Source organism: Battus philenor, unplaced genomic scaffold, assembly GCF_028537555.1.
Source record: "Battus philenor isolate CCGP_79_NKW_IND1 unplaced genomic scaffold, ilBatPhil1.0.hap1 SCAF_28, whole genome shotgun sequence".
NCBI lineage: Eukaryota > Metazoa > Arthropoda > Insecta > Lepidoptera > Papilionidae > Battus > Battus philenor.
Window position 1 is genome coordinate 9,804,069 of NW_027181691.1, and position 23,176 is coordinate 9,827,244.

The 23,176-nt window shown below is 33.7% G+C and overlaps 1 protein-coding gene across 1 annotated transcript in view; it reads right to left on the reverse strand.

The window, feature by feature from the left end:
* LOC137926028 (uncharacterized) overlaps positions 1-22,964 on the reverse strand; it is a 31,668-nt gene extending 8,704 nt beyond the window's left edge. The window contains exon 1 of the mRNA XM_068769553.1: positions 22,749-22,964. The gene's annotated coding sequence lies outside the window, so the exon portion shown is untranslated. The remainder of the gene's footprint in view (positions 1-22,748) is intronic.
* Positions 22,965-23,176: the final 212 nt, after the last annotated feature.

Below are 23,176 nucleotides of genomic sequence, written 5' to 3' on the forward strand. Positions count from 1 at the left end.
CATGTTCAAGTTGAGTTTGCATGTAAGCAAGGCTTCCACAACGCATTCTTCCATCCTCCCCCGATCGTCAGACCACATTTTTTTTATCTGTGAAAAAATTCTTTCCATTAGCGCTGAAGTACCAGGTAGACACATAGCAAACTCCACAATTTTTTTTAAATTTGGCACCTCAATACGCTCGCGCACGCAGTCGGTATCACTCGTTCTCGCTCGCTTTTGTTTCGTCTTTGGCGCGGGTGGCACGGGGGAACGATTGGTTGGGGTGTCGGTGCTGTTCAAGTATGACCGGGACGCTAATGCAGACCGGCCGGGACAGGGATCTCAAACCGGGACTATCCCTCCCGGTCAAACCGGGACGTATGGTAAACCTATCCATAGATATCTCTGGGAAGACCTATGCCTTGTAGTAAATGCATATATGTATATATGCAAATAGCATGTTCAAATACGCCGCGTGATGTTAAAAGATCGCTACATCGTCGACATAGATAAAAGTCCAGGGTGACAGGGTTTTGAAAACAAATGAGCTAAATGCTTACTCCTTTAAAGCTTTTACACCTTTCAATAATCACCCTGTATAGATCCAAAGTAATAAACTTGTATCACAGTAAGTAAATCATTTATTTGCCGAGACGTTCGGCGAAAGTGGCCGAGCGTTTAAGAAAACAAACGAAAATCATTACCCTAGCTGCTATAAACTACAAAATAATATTACTAAATTAAATTCAATTTAAACGCTTCAATAATAAGGTCCACTTTCTTTTGCATTAAAATTAATATAAATAGAAAGCATACGATTATATCGCTTACGTCATAATAATTATTTAATGGAGCATTTATTTTGCAGATTTTCACGGTTACAGTAATCAACTGTGTAAATGAAAATTAAACTCAATTACAAGCCCGTAGAGTTGAAATTACTTTAGCAAATTTCTAAATGAACATTTATAAATTTTAATATAAATACTACAATATAAATTGAACCTTGTACTGTAGTATATAAAGTTTAATTTCACAGAGATTATATGTAAGCGTGAAATGTACACCATTAACCCGGTACCACACTGACTCGTTTCCGTACCCGACGACATAGTTACATAGCATAACGTGTATCGACATTCCAATCGTGTGAGGCTACCTTTACTTTTTTTATACGAATAACGACTTTTCGCGTTGATTTTAAATATGGAATATTTAGGACACGGTGTTGCTCATGGTAATCAAAATGAGATGATATAGTTGGAACAATTTTAAAACGTTCTCTTTTTAAAAATTAACATGTTCTTTTGTATTTTAAATTAAAATATACTTAAACGTCTGCAAAATTATTAATGGCTTCTTTGTGCAATAAAGAATGATAAACATCTATTTATTTATACATTTCTGTACAGGTGATTTAAATGAAAGAAAGAAAGAAAGTTTTATTAGGTGAATGTATAGTTTATTTATCGACAAAAAAACTTTAGAGCTTTCACACCTATTACCAATCATCCTGTATACTTTAGCACTAAATATATGATGATTTTGATAAAACTTATTCACCTTTCTTCCGTCGGACAACAAGACGCACAGATTCACTACATCCATACACTTGAAACTTGAACATCGAAGGTATAAAAATCTACCGGAGTCGTTGTGTGTGTGTTGAGTGATTTAACGGTGGCAGTTGTGTAATTCGCATTGTTTGCCGCATACGCATTTATCAGCGGGCTGGCGAGCGGTGCACTTTGTTGCACGACTACCACTGAATGTGCGGAAGTGGCTAAATATTGGTCCTTTTCTTACTTAGGATGGACTTCTGCAAGGTAACGCCTGATTCCATTAAATCGTTGTTTCAAGCTAACTATAACTTGGGAGTCTTCAAGTCAAGAGTGAATAGGTTTCTTCTAGGCAAGCATGTTCCTTAGACCTCGTCATTGCTTAACATCAGGCGAGACAGAGGTCAAATGCGTCGCCAAAAGGATAAAAAAAAAAGTTGCATCGCGCTTGCTTGACGTCTGTCAACAAAACGATTATTTTGCCGTCGGTTCAAGTGGCAGCTATAATATTAAGGATATCGTGAATATTTATATATATATTTATATATATATGTTACACTTACAACTACTCTATGGAATTTTCCTAAAGTTCAAAACGATTTAGACATATTAAATTGTATAAATGTGTAATTTTGGCAATTTTTTTTACTTAATTATAGACCCTTACAAAAAGAAGGAAGCTAATAAAAATAAAGAAACTTTCTTTTTTTCTTTTCCAAAACAAAGGAAATTAAAGACTTTCGGATGCCAGAAGACAGATTCTGGCAAGAGATTTTGGAGAAGTTCCTATCTTTCATCATAAACATCATTTTAAACAAGGTGTGCGAGAGTATATATTCTTCCAAGGAGATGGTGCAACCGCTGAGCAGACTTTTTTAATCTGGAAACATACATGTCCCGAAACAGAGAAACACCCTGTACCTAACTCACATCCAAGCCAATTAACAAGCTCTCATTAGCCAAGGCTACAGTACAAAGGTGGGTTCAAGGATGTTCACCATCCACGAGGTTCAGAGGCTAGAGAGCGAGGCGGTCAACATTATCCATCGAACAACAGACACCTTCAAGCTGTATAACAGTGTCCAACATGCGGCGGTAGCAATATCACGTCGCACGAACTCGCGCGTGTATTGCACGGACGAGATTCAAGATGCGATCGCAAGGTTCATCGATGTGAATACGGCAACCGCCGCACAACCTGAGGATACCAATATGGAGTAAGGACGAGGAAGTGGTCGCACAAAAAATAATTTTAAAAACAAGACATTGCAAGGACGTCGTTAAGATAAATATTTAACCACTAACACTCAAAAAGTTGAGCAAAAAAATCGGAAATAAAAATCGTGAATGTAAATAAAGACACGGACGCTGATGTCTGAGGAACATCGATTCTAATAATAGATTAAAAAAAAAAACAAAAGAAATATATTCCCGTCTCATAATTTAACCTTTCGAAAATGAAATGCGTATACATTAAACCAGAGTTCCCCAAACTTTTTTTTTGTCGTAGACCCCTTGCCATGTTTTTCCGTGTTGGATAGACCCCCTACTTACCTTATATTGATTTCGTGTAAATTTCTAACTGTAGTGAAGTTTAGTGTTAAAAACTTAAAGTGAAAACACATGTTAAATTAAACATGTATTAATTGAATTTAAATTAAAACTACTCAAAATAAAATTTTGTATCTGTTACGTAAAATATACGTAACATATTAATAATTATCTACTTCATAGGTACTTTTATAAATAATGTAAATGTTTTGATATTATAAGATAGTATGATGTAAGTAGGTACTATCAGTGTATGTGTTGAGATCCACTATCGTGAACCTCCATTTTCATTTCCTGGATCCCGAAATTTTTTTCGCTGACGTAGACCCCTTGCAGGTTGTCATAGACCCCTAGGAGTCGATATAAACCACTTTGGGAATCACTGCATTAGACGTTAGAGTTTATAATTAGTGACGTCATACAAGAGTCATATGGCAAGTAACAGTGACCTTACAGTCTCGCGTATGACCACGGTACGCGGTCAGCCGTACCCGACCACTGCCCACCAGCGTGACGGCCGGATGACCACTCTTAGAGTTGACTGACTGTACGAGAATTTTGTATATACAAATTGTTTTCCGGAACACAATCAACTGATTAATGACTTCCAGGTGCCAGAAGACAGATTTTATATATTCCCAGACAAGGAAATAGAAAAGCTTAATATATTTATTTCAGCGTCCACCGCTGGGCATAGACATCTCCTATAGATTTTCAACAGAACCAGATAAAAGCTACCTTCGCCAAGCGTCTTACGATGACCTCTACTGAGGTCTTGTAGGAACCAGAACAATAAGATTTTAGCAAACAACTTTACTCAAGATTATCATATAATCAAAAGCATAGTTTACAATTCTATAAATGACATACAGACAAATATTTGTTTATACATATATATATGATTTCTATGATAAAGTTCCACAACACATCTTAGACATTTCGTTTCTTAGCTGTAACTCTAAAATTAAAACTATATTGTTAAATAAATCTAATTATAGCATACAAAAGTGTTTAAGTTATCTAAATGTGTGGAATTCAGTTTTTTTAAATCAAAATTCATTTAAAATAAATACTGTTAAGTATCATATCAGCGTTCCGAGCCGATGGTAGCTTACTACTTATAATGTTAAAAAATAAATAGTAAATGCCTACTTAAATAAAGATATTTTTAATTTTGAATTTAATTATTATACTTTCACCGACTAAAATCATCTCCACACTTAAATTTTTAATCATCCTATTCCTTCATACAATCAATTGTATCACCTAAAAAGCCTTCTGTAGAAAGATCAATAACTACATTTTATTTGATGAATTTTATGATTGCTATAATTTTTAAATTCATCTCTACCACTATACTTCAAGTTTAACTCTGTATCTATATAAGAAAGTTAAGTTTCATATAGATCTGCGACTTGTGACGTAAGGCTTGCTATGCGAATTTGTGCAACACATTGCCCAACATACAATCCACTTCATCGCCGATCTGCAATGGGTTAAACCAGTTGTGAAAACTAATACAAGATAAATATATAAAGAAACTAGTCTTTAATAATTCTATTTTGTATTCTGCCGCGCTTATTTGTGTTATGTCGGTAAAGCAGCGGCTGTTTAACCTTGACACTACATAGATGGCGCTGTTATTAATGGTTATAATGTCCATTGCGGTCTTCGGTCGGTAAAGCAGTTGGTATTTAAGACATTAAAGTAATTATATAAAATATCACGTTTAATTTTAAAAGGAATCGACAATTCAAATAATAAACTTTGAATGTCGTTTCTCTGTTTTCATAACAACGCATTATTGTTTATTTGAAGAATATCCTACTACCTACCTACATAGTCGAAAGAAATTATCTATATATAAAAAGATATTCAGTTACATTATTTACAGATAAAGACCAGTTTAAGCCGCTACAAATGCAACAGCAACGGGACACAGAGCACACATTTGTGAATGACGTCACAATAAACATTTGTGCACGTGGGATACACCAGGGAGCTCACTTCAAACCACATCTTGTAATTAAGAAAAGGTCCAATATTTAGCCACTTCTGCACATGCAGTGGTAGTCGTGCAACAAATGCACCGCCCGCCAGCCCGCTGATAAATGCGTGTGCGGCAAACAATGCGAATTATACAACTGCCACTGTCAAATCGCTCAACACGTGTTTCACCCCTCCACGGGGCATCTTCAGGAGTAATGTTACACCGATAAAGAGTATTTGGCACTTATCGGTGTAACATAACTGACTACCACTGCATGTGCGGAAGTGGTTAAATATTGGTCCTTTTCTTACTTAGGATGTACTTCCGCAAGGTAACGCCTGATTCCATTAAACATTTTGTAATTGTTCAATTGAGAGACTGGGCCAGAATAGATATTATCCAGCTTATTTACAAATAATTTTCGAGATTAAATATCCGTTTATTGACTAAGCCTTTTTCGTCTAATTGTTTTTAATATGTTCATTGAATTTTGCAAACGGTAGTCCAATAATGTACAATAATCTAATTACTTTGCAATCGTAACTTTGGTACAGTCAGTTTTATCACTCTACCACCATAATATCTTGTAAATACATTATGGAGGTAGAGTAGTGGAATTTGAAGCATAGTTCAAGGACAGTGTCATTAATTTTGCATTAAGATGCATTCGTACGACGATCTTTTTGATATTTTAACACTTGCGCATACGCTTTGTTCGGTGTAAAAATTTAAGACGTTCACTGACCTTGTTTTTTAATATGCATACAATCTTTTAAAGACAAGATGCAAGTCAAATAGAAACATAATATTGTACAATTGCGATGTGGTTTAATTAAAAATCTGAAACTGTAAGATAAAGATTTAGATTTCCAATGCAACAATATACTCAGGCCATATATATTCACTACAAGACATAGGCCTTGCTTATATAAGCCTAAGGGTGGATTTACCCTATTCCCCACGTCTAAGCAGGTTGGTGATCGCAGTGTGGTATTATGGTACATAGAACGCTACTGCTCATCATATAGAAACTTGAAGAAAGAACATCTTGGCTTGTCACTGTTCGAAAATACCTATTCAATCTGATGTCTTACGCTGCAGGTATTGGGTCTCCACTCACATAAAAACCACATAATGGTGCTTAAATCTAATATATAAAATTCTCGTGTCACGGTGTTCAAACTTAAACTCCTCCGAAACGGCTTGACCGATTTTTACCAAATTTTATATGCGTATTCAGTATGTCTGAGAATCGGCTACTATCTATTTTCCATACCCCTAAGTGATAAGGGTGGTCCACCCCTAAATTTTATTTTTAATTTTTTAGACAAATTTTTTTGGTTTTTATTTTATTATGATACAGCATACAAAAATACATACAAACCTAAATACCCTTCTACGATCAACCCTTATTTTTTATTTGTAAATTAAAATATCATTTTTTTTTGCAAAACAACGTTTGCGGGATCAGCTAGTACTATATATAGTGGAACCGGAAAGTAATGTCGTTTCCGTCGACATATTTTATAGAAAAACCGATTGATTTCCGCTCCGACATTGATTTGTATACTAGATGGCAAAAGTTTGTTGTTAACGAAGGAAAATATATTGTTGATTAGAAAAAAAACTTGTTAAAAATTTAAGTTAAAAAAGCGACATTACTTTCCCCGCTATTACTATATTTTATTTTATTATAAATAAGTCCTTTCAATAATTAAACATAAATTTAAATTTATAATTAATAAGATAACTATTAAATAAATCTTTCAATTAGTGAATGAACTTGAAAAGTAACCGATACTTGACTAACTACGGTATCGTAACAGAGTAATTGCACACGCTCCGTTAACTGTTCGCGTAACAGTTAACTATTAACTATACGGTTCAATTTAACCGCCGACCAGTTAGTAAACCTGCCAGTGCAACCTTCGAGTAGGCTGCAGCGCTTGTTCTGACTCATTCGGGGTCAAGAGTTTCTTTGTGTTAAACACGCTATATCAAATTTTGGGTTAATGGAATATGGTTAAGATAAATTTAGAAAATACTGTGAGGGTCATTCAATCTATACAAATAAACAATCTCTGTCTGTATGTAGTATTAAAATAACCGCTATAGAGAATCAGTTGTCAACAAGCGATGGAGTATATCTATATTTCTACATAACAAACGTTATCACTTAGGGGTATGAAAAATAGATATTAGCCGATTCTCAGACCAACTGAATACGAATATAAAATTTGGTAAAAATCGGTCAAGCCGTTTCGGAGGAGTACGGTAACTAACATTGTGACATGGGAATTTTATATATTAAATTATCATTACAGTCGCCTCGTGCGCGATATATCCTCGTCAGGCAGGGAAATTTTCTTAAGTTCTATAAAAGCCTTCGAGCTAACAGCTCCAACAATAACAGAGAATAAGTAAGTCGTTTCCGTATGCGACACAGCGCTTATCACCGATGACTCGATCCGCTCCTCTCACAACTGCGACATCAATTCAGCTAAAATGACTTCGGAGAAAAGGATCACACCTTTCTGCGAAAATTGAGTAGATAATAATTAGTCGATACTATTATAGTTACAGAACCCTCTAAACAATAAACACGGAACCCTAGGATCAAGAAGTGACGCAAACATACGTGACCTTAAGTTATGTATAGATTTTTGTGTACTGTTCTCGGAAATTCTAACCGGATGCTATCTCGAACTTTCTAGAAACTTATCCGTAGTATAAATAAGTGTACTCTCTATAACGACAGTTCTGTATTGTTTTTACGAGTTACAAGATTAAACCTACTATCAAGTGATACAAAGATACTATTTGGCAAGTTATTTGGACAGTCATTTCTTGAGCAATTGGGAAGCGTAGTTTGGACTAAGCGAAAGTATACTTTGTGTTAAAGTAAGGTGACCATCTGATTGGTGAATAAAGGACTCCTTGTGTACCAGTGGTGTTTCATTTCGAGTCAGAACTCACAGTACGTAACAATATCGTAATGGACGCATCATGTGTTAAAGTAGGGTGACCATCTGATTGGTGAATAAAGGACTCCTTGTGAACTAGTGGTGTTTCATTTCCCATAGTAAGTAATAATACTATGTGTAATATACTGTACGTAGTATAATACTATATGTAACATGCTATGCGAAGGACGCAAATGACTTAGATTTTTTTAATTTATAAGCTCTAGGATTTTGGATCCGCGAGCCCTGAGTCCAAAGAATCTGTAAAAGGTCGGCTAACGGCGTCAATCACCAATTTAATATAGCCAATTTGTTTCAATGTTTGGTTTTATTGTTACGTAATGATCAAAAGCGATGCTAATTCACCTCTGTGACGGATTCTCGAGTTTACCTTACCGGTTATAAGTCGATCGACGAACAATTCGACTCGAAAGCGCACCGACCACAGAGATATCGTGGTCGACGACCGTGGAATGCTTTCCCATGGCTTTGTCATAATTTACAATTGGCCGAATTGTAGATTTTAGAAATCGTAATACCTTCTTATTTTTAACGACGAGAAAGCTGATAGACGCACACTGTTATGGAGCATTCATCGAAACCATCTAATACCTTAACAGCCTCCTAGTCCGGTAAAATTGTAATAGACAGCACAAGCCGAGGCTTCACAGGAGTCCACGACCTCTGCTACTTTAAAAGAGGTCTTACGCTAGACGCGCTGCAGCAATGAAAGCTCATTTAAATCTCTAGGAAGCCAATATATGACTTAATAATCTCATATTATCTGATAGAATCAGGCGTTACCTCGCGGAAGTTCATCCTAAGAAACGGACTAATATATAGCTACTTCCGCTATGCAGCAGGAGTCGTGCGTGCGATAAACAATGCAAAACACAACTACCACCGTTAATCTACTTTACACGTGTTTCGCCCCTCCACGAGGCATCCTCAAATATTAGACCGACCAGTGCCAAACACCTAGACACGGTGTTTACCGCACGCGCATTTGCGCATTTATCAGCGGGCGGTCCACTTCATTGCACGACTACTGCTGCATAGCGGAAGTGGCTATATATTAGTCCCTTTCTTAATTTCATATAACTTAAAGAAAATTATAACAGACTTATCTTTATACTTCATATTGAACACAATTGTCTGACGAGGATATATCTTGCAAGAGGCTCCAACCCACCGCTGGGTCGAACAAGCAATGATACCAATGACTGTATTGATAATATAGTAAATATTAACATTACTTTATATATAACTTGTGAAACCTTTGATTGTTTTATATACAATTTGTAGGAGATAGGTCTATCGTCGAAAGTATAAGAAACACACTAGTTAATTGTTGCTAATTGATTTGGTTCTCGATTCTCTTCTGGCTTGTTCTTGCGCATCTTTGTTCTTTGCTTCATTCGGCTTCTATGCTATTGTTTCGATCATGTTATTGCTGTTAGCCTTGAGGCTTTTACAGCTTGATCTGACATGAGTTCACGGAGCGAAAGGGTCCGTGACTTGAGCGCGAGAGATGATTTATTTGGCAAGTTATTTGCACAATCATTTCTTGAGCGATTTGGAAGCGAAGTTTGGACTGAGCGAAAGTATGCTTTGTGTTAAAGTAAGGTGACCATCTCATTTGTGAATAAAGGACTCCTTGTGTACCAGTGGTGTTTCAATTCGAGTCAGAACCCACAGTACGTAACAATACTATACGTAATGGACGTATCATGTGTTAAAGTAGGGTGAATATCTTATATATATCTTTCTTCTTTAGGCTTCTATTCTACTGTTTCAATGAAGTTAATGCTGTTAGCCATAAGGTTTTACAGTTTCGTCGGATATGAGTTCACGGAGCGGAAGAGTCCGTGAACTGTACTAAAAACTAAAGCATTCGTGTTACAGAACGTACATTTGACACTCCGTTGGAGGTTGAGGCAGCTAAGACGAAACTTACCTGATCGCGTGTAGTGAGGATTAGAATATTTAATGGAATCAGGCGTTACCTTGCGGAAGTCCATCCTAAGTAAGACAAGGACCAATATTTAGCCACTTCCGCGCATACAGTGGTCTTCCGCTGATGTCGACCGTCGACTCCTGAAGATGCCCCGTGGAGGGGTGAAACACGTGTTGAGTAATTTGGCGGTGGCGGTTGTGTGATTCGCATTGTTTGTCGCATACGCATTTATCAGCGGGCCGGCGGGCGGTGCATTTTGTTGCACGACTACCACTGCATGTGCGGAAGTGGCTAAATATTGGTCCTTTTCTTACTGAGGATTAGAAGACAGCGTCGACCACTCGGCAATCTAACGAAGGATATATTCATTTGAGCTTCGCTCGTGTTTATTATATCGACGTAAATAAATAATTTTATTTCTTTGGAATTTCCCATTTCGATGCCCCGCTGAAAATTACGTAATGTCATACAACCTTTTTTATAATTCTGTTACAGTATTTAATGAATTTTTGTCGGCATTTTTTATTTCTCCTCTGTACTTTTACAATTTCGTCTATGTCAGGAACTAGAATTAATCTTGCAAATTTGATATCTAGTCTGTCTAGAGTAAGTTCCCCAAACTTTTTTGTGTCGTAGACCACTTGCCATGTTTTTCCGTGTTGGGTAGATCCCTTACTTACCTGATATTGATTTCCTGTAAATTTCTAACTTCTCCAGCACTCTCTAACAAAATAACACTGAGTCACTATAATTTGTGTGATATACTATCTGTTTATATTTTTTTTAATATTTTCTTAGTACTTTCCTTTTCACGATTCAGGAAACGAATAAACGTTTTTGTCCCAACTTCGTATTTATACAGTGACGAATTGAACAAGTCAGTGCAAGGTAGCGAAGTTCCGAGACTGCGACTCTCAGGTTTTTACAAGTTCAAAATGTATTGCGACTACAAAGCGAATACCAACATCCTATAACTTACACAGTTTTATAAAAATATATAATGATTTTTTTACTTCATAGGTACTTTTATAAATAATGTAAATGTTTTGATATTATAAGATAGTATGATGTAAGTAATATATACTATCAGTGTATGTGTTGAGATCCACTATCGTGGACCCCCATTTGCATTTCATGGACCCCCAAATTTTTTTCGCTGACGTAGACCCCTTGTAGGTTGTCATAGACCCCTAGGGGTCGATATAGACCACTTTGGGAATCACTGGTCTAAAGCCTAGTCTGAACACTGTTATGAAACCACTACCTCATAAACCATACATTTATATGTAATAACTTTATCTACTTCTAGTAAAACAAGTTATATGACATCAATGTAGTTTTTTAGGTCAGAAAAGAGGCTGCAATCTCAAACCATAACGTGAGACGGGAAGCGAGATCACATTACGCATGTATCTTGAAAAACTGGTCCGATGAAACAGTTCGAGAATTATTTCAAACGAATTTAATCACTATGTTCTCGTTCAAACAGGTTATATTGCTGCAAAGCGCACATGTTGATTGGTTGTTGAAATAATGACATACCTATCCATGTTTAGATTTCCTGCCTACTTTCAATTTATTCATAAATTTCTTTTACGTTAATGGGTGTTTAGAAGTTATAGGCTAGTCACATTTAAACAAAAAAAAAACAACATATTTCAGATATCTTTATGTAGTGTGTTTTGAAATACGCGCAAAAGATTCAAAGCTATTTGTTAAAACGATCTATACGTCGATCTCTTTGTATTTTACTTCGATAATCAATCACTCGCTGTTCAGAATTTATCCCTTTTCTTGATAATTTATCTGTAGAGATACATCAGAATTAAAAAAAAAAGTGGCATCAATTTTGAACGCAAAGTAATCATTTGTTGTTTAGTTTAGGTAATTTCTTAATTTTCGAACGCTTGTTCAGTTTTTTTCTGTTGGCATCCTTGGGTCTTAAAAGTCAAGTGGTATGAATATTAATGTAATATTTAAATAAAAAGTTTAATTTTATTGTTATTTTTAAAAAAAAATATCGAACGAACTTGAAATATTTACAAATAATTTGAATACAGAGTAACAATTATAATTAGTAGCATCGGTGTTTATCAAAACAAAAAAAATCGCACGTAAAGTGTGATACACATACAACAAGCGTTTGATGTTTTTGGAGAATAAATCAGACAAGCACTATCGCGCTTCTTGGGCACTTTAATACATACATACCGTCCAAAAAATTTTAAGCGCATCTGTTATTGGCCAAAACGAAACAACATCTGCTATAGGCGTTAAAAATTTATAATGAATGTTATCTATGCAGCTTTTTACTATTGTTTACATATTAACAAAGGGGTGGTTCCACATGTTTCACACATTTCTTAGATTTTGACGAAACAGGTGTTTTATGACTCAAGACTGCGGTTGCGTTCTTTTGTGGTTCGAAGTGTTGCTGTCGGTGTTATTTTTTATATTTAACTTCTTTGGGTTTAATCGCACTTGAGTATTGGCACGTGTAAGTTAGATGAAGATTATTTTAAGAAGTAATTGATAGAATGTCTAAAATTTGTGCTGAAATCATTAAATCAAAAGGTTGTTAATTTTCTCTTCGGTCTAAGTTACTTATTGTTAAATTTTTAAGTTTATATTTAACAATAAGTAACTTTACTATAATAAAATAAATACTAGCTGATCCTGCCAACGCTGTTTTGCAAAAAAAAATAAAGTTTTTAATTAACAAATAAGGGTTGATCGTAGAGGGGTGAAAATTTAGGGTTGTATGTATTTTTGTATGCTGTATCATAATAAAATAAAAACCAAAAAATTTATCCAAAAATAAAAATAAAATTTAGGGGTGGACCACCCTTATCACTTATGGGTATGTAAAATAGATAGTAGCCGATTCTCAGATCTACTGAATACGCATATAAAATTTGGTAAAAATCGGTCAAGCCGTTTCGGAGGAGTACGGTAACTTACATTGTGACATGGAAATTTTATACATTAGATAAGTAATAGAAGATCGTTATATTTTGTTTTATTTGATTTTAACTTCGCTACTTCCAAACTTTTGGACGACAGTATATATAGGAAAAGCGCGATTGCACTGCTTGTGATTCTTCAACAGTCTTTTTCAATTCCGCCTGGGACTCCATTAAAAAACGAACTAAATAAAAGTCAATTACGGGATTTGTCGTTATTGCGACGAAATCATCTACTCAGCAAAACAAAGAAAGCGACGTAATCTGAACCGTGGACTCGGTTACGCTTATGACATCGGAACCAAGAGAAACTGGATGTATAGGTTGTCCAATTATACTGTACAACTCGGACAGTCCTGAAATTTTAAGTACCTAATTTCTGTCCTAAAATTAATATCATAGTATCATCGTGTGAAGCGACAAAATTCATGTACTATGGGGAGTACCGATGAACAAAAAGGCAATGTCTACCATAAGCCGAAGGCTTTTCAACATCCTACTCTGGCTAGTGGCAGAGATAGGGGTATGGTAGGTAGGAGAGTATTTTTAACAAAATTCTGTTTACTTTTGGTGTTATAGATAGTCTTCTGTGTAGGACGTGCCTGAAAGAAGAACGTACTACCTTCGGTGTATAGAGGCACCATCTCGGATCACCGAGATGCTTTCCTGACATCGCCAACGATATCTGCCGAGATTCTTCTAGAAGTTGAGTTGGCTTGAGTACCAGCTAACCCAAGCGCAAAATAGGCGCAGCGCCGCTTGGTTGCAGAACCCAGCACACACAAACAAGAGAAGATGCGACACTGTAAAATATTCCTGGCAACGCGTCAATGGGAAAGTCAATAAATACCAGGGGATTGGCGTACTGCAAAAAGATTGCGTAGAATATAATAAACATGAACAAGACAGGATAGTAAGAGATATGGTAAGACAAAAGCGGAATTATTATAAACTGTAGAAAATTCGGAACGAAAAATAAAAACAAGTAATGTTATGTATGTTAAAATATAAAGCGGAAAACATAGAATTATAAATTAAGTATGTAATACTCCAACGTGATATTACAAAGTAACAAAAATAAATTGTGATACCCTAAAAATTGTGATGAATGATAAAAGACGATGCATGGAAGGTAATGAAGCATGGACAAGAAAGACAGAAGAAAGGCAGATGAATAAAAGAGAAGAAAGAAAATAAATAGAACGTGAAAAACACTGGCCACCCACAGCAAGGGTAGTACGATAGACCAACATCGGGACCAAAAAACAAATACCACGATATCCACACGAAAGGAAATACTGATTACAGTGAAGGATTCAAATTACAGAACTCACAATAGAATGTAAATAGAATATCGTCGGACGTCTTTGATATATAGCTATGCGAGTTTCTAAAATGAGCATCGACGATGAAGTTAGCTAAAGTTGATTTTATTTATATGTATATACATGTGGGAGTGAATCACGCAGGCGAATAATAGATGTTTTTAGATATTTTTAAACACGTTAATTTTTCACTTTTTACATAGTTGATACAAACCGGCCCATCGCCATCTTCCCAGAGAATGCCATAATTCATTCCTACGCTTCATTCATTCATCAATCAATCGCTCACTTCCTTCACTCTTACGTTCCATTCCCACATACATAAAATATATATATGTGGGTGTACATTGTACACACTTTAAATAAGCGGTTGCTAAGTAGAATGTAAGTAAGTTTGATTCCCATTACCATGAAACAAAGTGATGTAAAATGCTCGAGTGAAGATGAATTTGATTTTGAATCGCTAGACGAGGAAAATTCACAGTATTCCGAAACGTATTGCACTATCTTACGACGTACCTATCGACGGATAAACCCATCACTAATAATAGTAAATCACCGACATAATCATCGCGTTGAAATATAATCTATTTCAATTATTCATTCAATAACGAATGGTCACCCTACACGCAGCTGTTATGTCTGGTATGATCTCCCAACAATAGCTCACCGGACGAGTAGAGTTAGCAATTTCATTCAAATTAATTGTTAAATAAAAACTCATGGTTATTATAGTATAGTTAAATTATAAGTTGGGTTAAATTCCTATATGAATCCTATATGATAGTACCTATTTACTTACATCATGCTATCTTATAATATCAAAACATTTACATTATTTATAAAAGTACCTATGAAGTAAAAAATTTATTATATATGTTTATAAAATTGTGTAAGTTGTAGGATGTTGGTATTCGCTTTGTGGTCGCAATACATTTTGAACCTGTAAAAACCTGAAAGTCGCAATCTCAGAGTTTCGCTACCTTGCACTGACTTGTTCAATTCGTCACTCTATAAATACGAATGTGGGATAAACAATTAAATTTACAGGAAATCAATATCAGGTAAGTAGGGGGTCTACCCAACATGGAAAAACATGGCAAGGGGTCTACGACACAAAAAAAGTTTGGGGATTTCTGAGATACACCAACACCGTAATAAATTATTTTTCATTCGAATGAAATAATTTTTACATAAAACTTTCACCACTCATTTGTACATAATAAACATTGATTCAAAATTAATATAAGATAGTCTTTAATTCAATATTCCATCAAGCACTAAAGATATAATACAAATTCACAAAACAACAACACATATGTCACTTGACGCCGTTCGCCATTATTATATTTCATAATATTTTTCGGCGCGAAACGCGGTTTTGACAACCGCCTACAAATCATACGCCGCGCGTCCTTACATTTTGCGCATGCGTAGACCGATGGATCGACAGATAAGCGAAAGCATTTCGACAACTGTGATTATTTCGCTACATATTTAATATCGATATAAAAACAATAATCACTAGACAATTTACGGATAATAATATTGAAACGCACAGCCCTACCTCGGTTAAGGCGTAGCATTTTAGAAAGTGACAAGTGAAATTTAACTCTCAATGGCTACATTAAATAGACGTATGAAAAAGAAATTACGACAGAGAGGCAGCTCGATTGTGCTGCTCGTAATTATGAGAGCGCCGTTATATTACTTAGCCGCGACGCTGCTATTAAAAACAAATACCGCTAGGGATGTAACAAATAAACCGGTCATTTATTATTCCCGCCAAATTCTTCGATAACTTCGCATTACCGGTATAATACAACTACATAGTTAATGACAAAGTCATTATTTTTATTTTATTTATTTACTTTATTGGAGATAAACAGTAACAAAAGGCAGTAAGAAAGTACAAACTTAGAAGCTTTGAAATATAAAATTAGTTACAATTGTTACCTTATAACTATCTCTCAATTAAACAATGACATAACAAATAAAAACATTACAAAACAGGGATCAAAGATTATGGTTTATACATTTATATTATGTTTGTTTATTTATTTATATTATGCTTTAAATTGTATTGTGTGTACTTAATAATTTGGAACGAAATTGTCTTTTCAAATATACGAGAGAGCACGAGAATATATCAATACCACTAATATATGAATTGTGGATATAAAAGACATTAATATAATAGATGTCATTAAGATTTACGACATGGTTTCGAATCGTCTAATTAAAAAAAAAAAAAAAACAATGCTTACGTCCACACAATCTTAATCGCGTTAAGGCAAAAACTTGTAATGACCCATTCTTTTATAAGTCACCTATTATTGTATAAATTATTTTTAAGTTTCCTCAATAATTAAAAATAATAGACCCCCTACTTACCTGATATTGATTTCCTGTAAATTTCTAACTGTAGTGAAGTTTAGTGTTAAAAACTTAAAGTAAAAACACATGTTAATTTATACATTTATTAATTGAATTTAAATTAAAACTACTCAAAATAAAATTTTGTATCTGTTATGTAAAATATAAATAATGTAAATGATTTGATATTATAAGATGGTATGATGTAAGTAAATAGGTACTATCAGTGTATGTGTTGATATACACTATCGTGAACCCCCATTTTCATTTCAAGGACCCCCAAATTTTTTTTCGCTAACGTAGACCCCTTGCAGGTTGTCATAGGCCCCTAGGGGTCGATATAGACCACTTTAGGAATCACTGGTCTAAAAGTTTGCGTCCTCGTATCGAGATAACAATGCTAATACACACAAACAATGACTTTATTGCATCACAAACAACTATTTGGTTTCGGTTGAAGTTGATGCTGTTAGCCCGGAGGCTTTTACAGCTTCATCGGAACTGAGTTCACGGAGCGGTAGGGTACGTGACAGTGGCGTAGCTATGGTATTTGGGGCCTGGGGCAGATTGGGGCTTAGTGCCCCCCCCCCCCCCCCCCAAGAGTCTAAATAATTTCAAAATTCAGAACAGAATGTAGTTAATAAATAATTTTTTTTGGTTCAAAATAATAATAAATATATATAAAATAACATTAGATGTTTTTTTTTAACGTTCTTATTATTTAACAACTTTTTTAGCACAAAAATAGTAAAATTCGATATTCTTTTTATGTTATTTACTTTAAATTATGGTTTTCATTTTTCTTTTAACATTTTATTATTCATCATTCAAAAAAAAAAAAAACAAAAAAATTATTTTCAACTTTGGTGCCCCCCCTGCTTGTGGTGCCTGGTGCGGCCGCCCCGCTCGCCACCCCCTAGCTACGCCACTGGTACGTGAACTTAAATATAAAACAGAAGCTGGACAGTCGCGTTCCAGTTGTACGACGACGCTCGTAGTAAACCGCTCTACCAACAAACTACTGCAATAAAATCATACGGTTCAGCAATATACAATGAATTTTATGTATTCATACTTTCTGTTCCTCGTCACTATCGAAAGTAGAACAACATGGATCCTCGCTTACGAATTGTAAACACAAACGTAGTAGAGATGGGAATCTCACAAGCTAAAGACAAGATATACATCTTTGCAAAAGATATAATCACTCTCTAGCGCGCGTGTGTTGCAATTTTATCTCTATACCTTTACACTTAAGACTCAATTTGCGTGACGAGTTACTGCCCAATCAGAGTTGGAGAGAGATGGGCTTATATAGCAATGCACAAGTAAAATAGAGAGAGACAAATAACTTTTACATGTTTGTATTAAAAATGTAAACTACGGATTTTCGGAACGACAGCATCACACGCGCGGGCGTTTAGCTTTTTTGTGCTTTATGACAAAGACATAAAATGTTTAATAGGAATATTTCACACGTTTTATTCCGCCTTACTGAGTTCAAAATCTGAGCTAAAAAAGTCGAAGATATAAAGGATATATTTTTAATCTCAGCTGCCTTATTCTCTCTCTGAGCCGTTCTGAGCTAAAGATATAAAAGAGTGATATATATCTCAAGATCAAAAAGATATAAATCATTCTTTTTTTATCAAGGATTTTACCCATCTTTACAACGTATACTACGGTTGAATCTTCCGTGGACCCCTGGAGCTCCACCAGGATCTTAGAATTTAAGCATATGTATGTTTTGTCCAAAATTGTTACCTCATATTTTGACAGAAGCTCAAAAACGCCATCGGATGGATGGGTGTAGATTTATATTAATTTAAAGGAAGCGACAGCCAAATATCAAGGTTGTATTAAAAAAGGACAAAATAACTTAAATGTGATACAGACCAGCTATAAAAGTCAAGGCTTGCTAAACTAAATAAAAACCTGTTCATTAATTTTGTCACAAAAGAACATAAGAGAATGTATTACTAAAACAAACCGCGGTATAAGCAGTAGTAGAGGACTTAGACTTGAGATCGTTGGTCACGAATTCGACTTCCGGGATACAATTATGTATATAGGGTGGTAAGTGATGCTATTAAAAGGAACAAAACCAAATAGAAAAACTGGAATCAAAAATGAAATTAAAGCACATGTAAACAAACTTATCAAATAATAATAGAATATAAGACAAATCTAGCAATGTATCAAAAAGTTCAAATCCAAACAAATCTGTGATATCAAAAGATAAAGATATAGGAAAATAAAAATGTACCTAGCCACCTAAGAGCAAAAAGATGAGGAAAGGCAGGCGATGAGAGCAATAAGGAATGAAAGAACATAAAATTGCAGGATATTGTGAAGGATAAAAGGAAAGAATAAAAGAAGTATGAAAGTGAGTGTCGAATAAAGATAAAACTCTGAAAAATTATGTGTAAATAGCAGGGGCCATAAAAAAATATGTATATAAGGAACTGTGCTCGCTTTGCCTGCGTGAAATTAAAAATAAAATAAAAAAACTTGTTTGAGATTTTTTCTAAAATAAAACTAGATCGGAAAGTAATGTCTTTTTTGTTGACATATTTTACAGAAAAACCGATTGATTTTTGTTGTTCCGGCATTGATTTGTATACTAGATGGCAAAAGGTTGATAATGAAGGTGAATATATTGTTGATTTCAAATAAAAACTAAAAAAGAACGCGTCATTACTTTTCTGTACCTCTAATATATCAAAGACACTAATAAAAAAAAGTATAAAAAGATTTATGTTAATCACCTAATTCTGAATATTTATTATCTGTATAACATTCTAAATAATCTGTTCAAGGTAAGTTGATTTTGTGCACAGATATGCTAATTTATTCAGTCTATCCAACTATGACATCACATGATTTAAATAACTGGTTCCGTTACTAAAATTTAAAAAAGTTTGGTCATGTCAACACAAACATTGCTTCTGTCTTTCAATTTTTTTCTTGCCTTGTACATGTATGTTACTTTACTATGTATATACATACATGTATGTTACTTCACTATGTTAACACTATTTCAAAATAAAATGTGACACCTAGGGATCCAAATTTTGTGCTTGTTAAGAAGCTATTCCACTTGAGATCACTATGAGACTATTTTGAGATGAAGCTATTTACTGTGACTTTAATTTAGGACTAACTATTGTCTTCTGTCGTTCTTCACATTTTCTTATAAATATTTATTTTAAGACTAGGTGTGCCCATGACTTTGTATATGTGAAATTTAATAAATAAATGTTACTCCTTATTACGTCAAAGATACCTGCTAGTATAAGTCTTGTCTAAATCAGTTCAGTAGTTTCAGAGATTAACCAGTACATACAGGCAGATACACCAAAAATTTTAATTATTTTATAATTTTATTGCAGATATCAAGGTGGTTACAATTACATTTGATTACAGTCTATTCTTTTCATATTATATAACACACCAATATCTCGCTTTGCAATGTTTCAATAATTTCAATAGTAATTTCTCTGTGTATCATCAAATTTTCAATGTTGCGTTGTTTTGGGTTCAAGTTGTAATTTTATTGTATTTTATGGAGTTTTTTTTAACCATTACAGCCGACGGTGTTTTAAAGCATCCCAAACGGCTGCTACAAATATCAAATGCTATAAGGAAATTTATTTTAAGTTGAAAAAAAAAAGCTGTTCAGTAAATATTATGACAACAACCACTATGACCACTCATTAATTTTGATTTTATTTTTCATAAAGAAATTTAATAGTTTATTTTGGGTTTTTTTGTATGTTACATGCATAAAATTTTATACTATTTTTGTTTTTAAAATGTTCAATTTGTTCAATTTTCTTTTTAAAAAGTAGTATTTTCGTAACCCTGGAAACTATTTCAGATCTTTACGTGGTTTGCTATAAAAAATCCTAATCCACTTTGCGTCGTGTTTTTTTTTAAACGTAACCACGACAAAAAGTGGAGGTATTTGTGTACTTTCAAAAAACAATAATATAATTTGTGGAGTGTATCTGTATGACAGTGAGTAAATGTACTTATTTGTATGTGTATGCATTTATGTACAAGCATAGCTGGAATATGTGTTGCATTTGTTGTGTATTGTAAATTCTTTTTGTATTATTGTAACAATGCTAAAATTTCTCAAATGATTCCTATAGTGACAAATACACATCTATTATTTTGCCATACAATAGTCAAGTACATTTGTTATCATATTATACCTAAATTTTTTTCAAGTATGTTAAAGAGATCATATTACATTTTATTTCTACATTTATTTTGCTGAAGATTTTAATAACATAATGTCTTCAATATTATTCATATTTTGCATTATACATAATTATTCTTATTTTAAAGTTATGGAGAAATCCTACATGGAGTTATATCAAACTCCTACTGGCAAATGTCACAATCTTCTGAAATACTTCTTGTCAACACTATTGTCTATGTTTTATGGTAGAGCCAGAGCTCATGTCAGTCAATAGATGCTTATTTCAAGACATCGGCCTCCCAAAAAAAATTAGTGAAATTACTAGTAGTGTTTACACCTTTCAACTTTCTACACTCACAACAACAACAACACTACACTTGGAACAACTAGCCTAAAACTAGACCTGAAGCTGGTTTATACCTGGTATATGTTATAAAAGGAATGTCAGAAGAATAATATGGTAAAAATGTGAATACATTTAGCACTCATATAATCACATTGTTTAAATTATAATTGGTTAAGACCACAAGGACTTCAATCTTAGAAGGGTCCAAAAAGTTCTGATGGGATTTTTATTAAAGATCACTCTCAAATGTTTAGTGTTAGAGCATTCATTCACAGGATTTTCTTTTGTATAATTATTTACAATCTAAGGAGTTCTTATATGATTTGTTTAATAACTTTTAAATTTAATATGTGATAATTCAGAAACATTGAGAATATATTGTATAAACATTTACAAAGTGACTGACATTAGATGTAAAATCTTTAAAGGGGTGATTACATAGCTTATTTAATGTTTATTAATATATTGTATACCAAATTGAAAAATCAATGATTTCAGAAATAATAAATAATATTATGATAATGTACTAAAAACAATCATTTTCAAAATTAAAATTAGTTATTGTTTATTATCTGTTCCTACACACTATGTACTGACAAAAGTTATTGCCTGTGACATTCCAAAAAAAAAAACTAATCCAACATATTTAAGAGTGATCACTGTATGTAGGTTGATTAAAATAGATGGAAAAGCTTTTTGCTGACAAATAAGCCATATAATTAAAACTATAAACAATCAACCTATGTATGGTAAAAAAATTCTCATAGGATCAACATACTGACATATGATAATAACACTATTATGTAAGCAGGATGTGGAGAAAATGTACACCATTGTCATCTTAGTGCAAATGGCAATTTAAATGTAATAGTGTTACAACATTCCCACTATGGGAGTTGTAGTGTAAAAAGACCATGATAATGTATAGCAATACAAACAGACAGTTATTTTAGCTTTTTTTTTTTCGAAACTTGTTCTATTCAAATACATCTTTGTTTCATAATTACTAACCAAAAAGATACATTGTGCTAATGTCTGTCTGACAAAACATTCTTTTCACAAAAATAAAAAAAAAACAAATCGAATTTATAAATTGTCAAATAATATTTTTTAAAATTATGAGAAAATAAAAATTATTTTTCTTATAATTATGCTGGCAGAGAACATAAATAGTACAATTGACTGTTATTTTACGATAATGAATATAAAATATAAAGTACCGAGGGTGTATGATTGCATGTTACTTTATCCAACATTTAATGTAATATTAAATGAACTAAAAGCAATTTAAAAAAAAATAATATTTAAAAAAAGAGAGAGATAGATGTTTGCACATGGGACTAATCGGGTTGATATAAAATTTATATATGAAAACGTAAAATAAATTATTTAAAAATTATATATAATAACACTATGCCAATAAGTAAAAGAGGACAAGTCTCCGTCTGGAGTGACATTGGGCGTAAAAGTATATGCATTTAAGTTCCTCGTTCGTTATTAGTCACTATTATTTTTAAGCTTTTTCGTACCTGACAAGTAGCACGGCCTTGATGAACTTGCAAACAGGACACAACTAACTTTTGACTTCACACAAACTAATAACAACACATCACTTATTTAATTGTATCAATACAGTCTCACACTTAATCTGCGATTACCATTAATAAAATTAATTGTTGTGATGAATTTTATTTATGAGTACAATATTCTTTGTGTACTCTCACTATACACGCAAGCCTGCTGAGTTGACAATTCACAAACGTCTGCGAGCTCCCTATTGACAGTTGACATATATCCCTACCACGAAAATCATGTAGATTCGTTCTAAAATTGAAAATAAAGCGTTATGCTATCTGAAAGAATTACTATTTTAATATTATTTATAAAACAACTTTTGATAAATTGTTTGCAATGGCTAATAAATGTTTTATGCCATAATTATATCAGTTGTTAGATG